The sequence below is a fragment of the Triticum urartu genome, chromosome 6A (genome assembly GCF_056163025.1).
Source record: "Triticum urartu cultivar PI428250 chromosome 6A, HENAU_Tu73, whole genome shotgun sequence".
In the NCBI taxonomy this organism is placed as follows: domain Eukaryota; kingdom Viridiplantae; phylum Streptophyta; class Magnoliopsida; order Poales; family Poaceae; genus Triticum; species Triticum urartu.
This window is the reverse complement of record NC_141878.1, coordinates 233,363,272-233,369,490: the sequence shown is the minus strand read 5'-3', so window position 1 is coordinate 233,369,490 and position 6,219 is coordinate 233,363,272. Positions and strand designations below refer to the sequence as shown.

The window sequence follows — 6,219 nt, the reverse complement described above, 5'->3', positions numbered from 1 at the left end:
GAGTAGATGGTAAGTTCACCAAGTATCATCGTATAGCATAATCCTACCCGGCGATCCTATCCTCGTCGCCCTGTTAGAGAGCGATCACCGGGTTATATCTGGCACTTGGAAGGGTGTGTTTTGTTAAGTATCCGGTTCTAGTTGTCATCAGGTCAAGGTACAACTCCGGGTCATCCTTTTACCGAGGGACACGGCTATTCGAATAGATAAACTTCCCTGTAGGGGTGCACCACATTTCCCAACACGCTCGATCCCCTTTGTCCGGACACACTTTCCTGGGTCATGCCCGGCCTTGGAAGATCAACACATCGCAGCCCTACCTAGGCACAATAGAGAGGTCAGCATGCCGGTCTAAATCCTATGGCACAGGGGTCTGGGCCCATCGCCCATTGCACACCTGCACGTTACGTACGCGGCCGGCGAGCAGACCTAGCCTCCCTTATAAAAGAGCAGGCATTCCAGTCCAACCCGGCGCGCGCCGCTCAGTCGCTGATGTCATGAAGGCTTCGGCTGATACCACGACGTCGAGCGCCCATAACTGTTCCCGTGTAGTTGGTTAGTGCGTATAGGCCAATGGCCAGACTCAAATCAAATACCCAGATCTCGTTAAGCGTGTTATTTTGAAGTAACCGCGAACGCCGACCAGGGCCAAGCCCACCTCTCGCCTAGGTGGTCTCCGCCTGCCCTGTCGCTCCGCCTCAAACTAACAGTCGGGGGCCGTCGGGAATCTAGGCCCACCACTACCTGGGTGGAACCACCTGCCCCTCCAGCCCCCAACATCGGAACCACTTGCGGGTACTCAACGAGCCGACCCGACTTTAGTCATAACATGTATAGTATGTATGTATACTATATACCCGTGATCAACACCCGACTTGATCACGGCCCGATAGTATAGCATGGCAGACAGACAAGAATGTAGGGCCACGGATGATAAACTAGCATACTAAGCATTTAGGATTGCAGGTAAGGTATCAACAGCTGTAGCAACAATGATAGGCTATGCATTGGAATAGGATTAACGGAAAGCAGTAACATGCTACACTACTCTAATGCAAGCAGTATAGAGGACAGTAGGCGATATCTGGTGATTAAGGGGGGGGGGCTTACCTGGTTGCTCTGGCAAGGGGTCGTCAACAGCGTAGTCGATCGGGGCACCAGCAGTGGCGTCAGTCTCGTAGTCTACCGGAGAGAAGAGGGGGAAGAAAAAATGAATACAATGCAAACAGATACATAAGGACGCATGACATGACAACGAGCAGTGTTAGGTGTGCCCTAACGCGGTAAGAGGTGATACCGGCGAAGGGGGGAAACATTCGGCAAAGTATCCCCGTTGTTTCGCGTTTTCGGTCAAATTAACCGGGGTGGAAGTTGTGTGTTCTCTATGCCAGGGATGAGTGGCGGACGAGCGGGGTGCATATTCGGATTTGTCTCGTCGTTCTGAGCAACTCATGTAGAAACCTTTTTCATCCGAGCTACGGTTTATTTTATATGATTTTTCAAAGTTTTATAACATTTTTGGAATTTATTTTAATTTGAAAATAATGTTAAGATGCTACGGGTACCCAGCTCTGTGTACACAGAATGTACACAGAGTCTGACATGTGGGCCAGGGGGGCCTAGTTGACCAGTCAAAGTTTGACTGGTCAACAGGGGGTGGGGCCCCTGTCATTGACTGATTAAACTAGTTAGTTAGTTAATTAGTTGATTAAGCAATATTAATTCAGTGAATTCATTTTTAATTATATTTAGTTATTTGAAATTCATTTTTTATTCTAACAGGGGATGGGCCCCACTAGTCATACTCATAGGGGGGTTAGCGCTAAATTACTGGGGTTATCCCCTCCAAGTCAACAAAGGAGCCAGCTGGGCTCGCACGGGCACAAGGCGCCGCCGGCCTCGCTCGGTAGTGGAAGGAGGCGGGCCCGAATGGTGGCGGCCCTGGCGAGCGCAGCCAGGCCCCGCGGGACGGAGGCGGTGGTGGCCGGACGCAGGCGACTCCTGGGGCGGCCACGAGCGACAGCAGAAGAAGAGCGCAAGGTGGAGGCGGCTCGGCCGGCGCCGGCACGGGAGGGTGCGGCCAAGCGATGGCGCGCACAGCAGGATGTAGCCAGGGCGAGCTGGGCGGCGGCACGACAGTAGCAGAAGTAGCAGCGGGGGCGTTGCGGCAAGCATGCGAAGTAAAGCAGCAGCAGAACAACGAGCAGCACGGGCGAACGGCGGCGGCCAAGCAGCAGCGTGCAGGGCGTCGCGCAAGTGCACAAGAGGCATAGGCGCGGCAAGGGGCGTGCGGGGTGAGGCGTCACGGGCGCGACGAGCATGACATGGGCGCTACAATGGGAAGCAGTAGGAGGAAGAATGCGTGCGCGGGCGCAGCCATGGGCAGCGAGATGCTGGTGTTCGGCTTCGGCGCTTATGACAACAGATCAAGGGGAAAAGAGGGGGAACTGGTGAAGGGGCTCACCGCGAGTTCGGGGAGGTGCTCGACGTAGTAGGGGATGGTCGGGATCGAGCGAATCGATGGCGGTGGCGCGGGGCTGTGGCGGTGAAGAAGGCGATCGTTGCGTCATCTTGGGGACTCCCGATGCGACCGGAGTAGCGGGTGAGGACGAGCGCGATGTGATGGATCTCACGGATAGCCCGGAACGGCAATCGGTGGCCGATGGCCACGCGCATGTTGACGGTGCGGCCATGGATGCGCGCGTGCGAGCTCGAGAGCGAAGGTGGGAGATGATAGAGAGGGGGGGAGTGGATAGGGTTCGGCTGGAGGTCACGAACGACGTCTTTAACCCTTGGAAGGGCCGTGGGATGGCCGGCACGTCGCCCAGCCATCGGCCATGGCAGTTGGATGGCCACCACGCACTCCCTGCCTCCTGTAGCAGGAGGTGGAAGGAGAGGTGCGGCTGGGCTCGGCTGGATGTGCACTGTGCACTTAGGCCCAGTGCACATTAGGCTTTATTCTTTCTCTTTTATATTGCTTTTCTGTTTATTTTTTATTGTAATTCCTTTAGCCACAAATTGGATTTTATAAAATATGTAATTAGTCCCATAAATAACATTGCGATACATAGCACTGTGGGAGGCATTTGAAAAGCGTTGGAATTTTTATAAATTTAAAAGTGGTTAAAATATTGTTTTCCCCCTGTGTTAATTGTTTTAGGTCATTTAAATATTTTATTAAATGTTGATTTCACCACCAAAATTACTTACGATTTATTTGCCACATCCAGAACATTTTAGTTTTAATATCTAAAAACTTTTATTGTTTGACTGGATATTGAATTTCAATTCGAACGGGATTTGGATTATCTCGAGATTAACAACGGTAATCATGGTGACATGGCATCATTAGCAGAGGGTTACTATAGGTTAACTATCCGGGCATCACAATTCTCCTCCACTACAAGAAATCTCATCCCGAGATTTAAGAGGTGGAGTAAGGGGAAAAGACTAGGTTACGAAAGTCTAACGAATCTTCACGGTCTTGGTTGCTCTTCTTGAAGAAGATGATCCATTACATTGATGTCTTCATTTCTCTGCTTTCGGTCATCATGATGAAGTCGTCATCCTGTCTTCGGGAATTCCATCGTACTTACGAATAGGAAAGGGGCAGCTTGACAACTATAGAATGCTATAAGGGGTAATCATCGGGGGTTATCCCACGAATAAACACATGAGTATCTCTCGAGTTGAACGAAGAAAACACGTCGAGAGAAAAGTAATAAGGTAAAATAAGAAGTTTCAAACGGATAGACAATCGTTCGATGTCTGAAACAAAGTGTGAAAGGGGTCTAGAGAAATGAGAATAAGTATTGTGTATGATACCAGAATAGATCTCTGGGAAGGTGGCTCGTGATCCATATACAAAGCCAAGCGTGAGGAATAACTTGGGAAACAGGGGGTGTACAGGAGAGTCAGGGTTCAATCCTGTGGAACTATGGGTTATGGGCCTACCATGTGGGTTAAGAGTGGGAAGAGCAGTGACATCTTGTACGGTCATGGTAGCAAGGCCTATCAGAGGTTAGCCTGTCGATTATGTTGGCAACAACCGTTGGTACCAAGTGCGAGGGACGAAGAGAACCATTTTCCTGCTCGTTGAATGAGGCGGACTATTAGGCAAGGTTCTCATCCATCGGTGGCTACCAGAATGTCATTAACAATAGTAACAGGATCTTACTGACAGAGTTGTACACCGAGGTGTTTACCTAAGCAGTGAATTATTACTGCTTAGATCATATAGATCACAAGAAAGTTTAAACAAAACAATGAAAAGGAAAATGTGTGTAAACACATATTTCAGGGGGTATATCCTTCCCAAGGACAAGCAGAGCATGATAACCATGACGGATATAAAGTAGAAAACCCTTTAAGGCGAGCGGAGAGAAATCTCAAGACATTACCCATTCAATGGTGTTTGGATAATTGAGCAGGAAACATTTAGCATTGGGCTTCAAATGTTCTTTGTTGAAAATTGGAGTACCACAGACATGCTTCGAGACAGCGTTGGCGTGGTCTTCAAGCAAAGGTCAGACTTTGGATACACAAAGGATCCATCAGGAACAATTTGTAGAATAAGTCTTACAATTTCCTCATGGAAGAATGGATAACCTTGCAGAAAAGGAAACTATAACACTAGGTGCTCCGGCCAGGTGTGCTAGGCATGACATCACCTTACACAGTCATGCAAAGATGTTATAACTCTTTGAAATATGTTCCAACCATCATATCTGTCCGAGATTCAGATCTGATTGGTGTCAGGATACCTCAGACTCAGGATGCCTGAGAAGAGGTGCAACAAAAATCGACGATATGGCATTATAAGATTCTCGGGAAATGAACTATAGAAGCAAGTTCCGAAACAAGAGTTCATCAGTAAACCATGGAGAGGATGAGGAGGTGGCGGATGGACACAACGGCAATTCCTCGAGGTTTCCGAAAATATGGATTTCCACAATTAAGTGAACAAGGTGATAGCATTGGACACACCGAAGTATATAATGAGGTATATTTGATGATAACATCCACAATTAAATATTGAATGAAAATGCACCTGGAAATATGGACCAAGTAGGACGATCAAAGTTAGAATGATGATTTGATAACGAAACTATCGGCCATTCACTTCGAAACAATAGGGTTGCTAGAAGATTTGAAGTCGCATATCGTAGATCAATTGTCGGTTTTCCGGTTAGAAATAACACGGGGAACAAGGAGTGAATGGATATGGCAAGGAGTATCACCTGTATCAAGAATTCTTAAGAGGTGGTGAAATTCTCATGACATTCTTGACATAAAAGATGGTAATACTCCAAGGTAAAGAACAAATGCTGGATAGTAAGGATCTCAAGGTATATCACGAAACACGAACAAGTTTGTGTTGAACGGAAGGCAATAAAGTGGTCGATGATAACACGAATCATCGAGGGCAAGGATGGTACTTCTCATCATGAATTCAATTGATATCCTGGAAGGAGTCAAAATGTTGGCAATGATCACGACAAATTTGTCGAGAGGTTTCAAGAATATATAATCGATCAATGATGACATCAAGTCAAAGGAATGATGAAGGCGAAAGGTTATTGGAACCACGGGTAGGACACAAACTCGAAATCAGGTTTGCTATTCAAGGAGAAGTGATATGACGAGGAAGATCGATGCAAGATTAGCTCACCGTTGAAATTTGTGCTCTGGGAAGAAGGACCAGGTAGCACAGTTAAAATTAGCACGAGAATGATATAGCCGATCAGGATAGGAATGACTTGAAGGATTATTAAACTCGCAAGCAACGAAAATTATTTAGAGTTATTGAATCGAAGTGCGGACTTGATTCACTATTCGTTGTTCTTGGTTGACGACAACCCAGAAACTAGGAACAATTGGACCCGGTGAGAAATAACAGTTGATGAAGAACCCATAAGAAGTTATGTTGATCCATGATATTCTCGTGATACTAGGGTGTAATACTCGACGAGTAGATCAAAGTAAAGGTTGGAATGGTGTATTGATCCATAGAAGACAAGTGCTTAAAATTGCCGGAGAAATGGGATCAAAGAAGAACATATGGTCGGAACCATGATTGCAAAGGATCCATTCACCAATACCAAAGGATATTATATCAAGAAAATAGTTATTATTACAAGAAGCTTGCATGATAGGATCAACATCGTGTCCATGGGCATGAACACAAAGGTTCAAGGTCGACTCCCACTTCCTCAATGC

General features: G+C 47.1%; 1 long non-coding RNA gene across 1 annotated transcript; it reads right to left on the bottom strand.

Moving 5' to 3' along the window:
- Window positions 1–931: 931 nt before the first annotated feature.
- Window positions 932–3,032, bottom strand: LOC147964867 (uncharacterized). Its single transcript, XR_015607199.1, has 2 exons — window positions 2,465–3,032; window positions 932–1,182 (listed from the first exon to the last, which is right to left on the bottom strand). It is a non-coding gene; the product is annotated as an uncharacterized LOC147964867 (long non-coding RNA).
- Window positions 3,033–6,219: the final 3,187 nt, after the last annotated feature.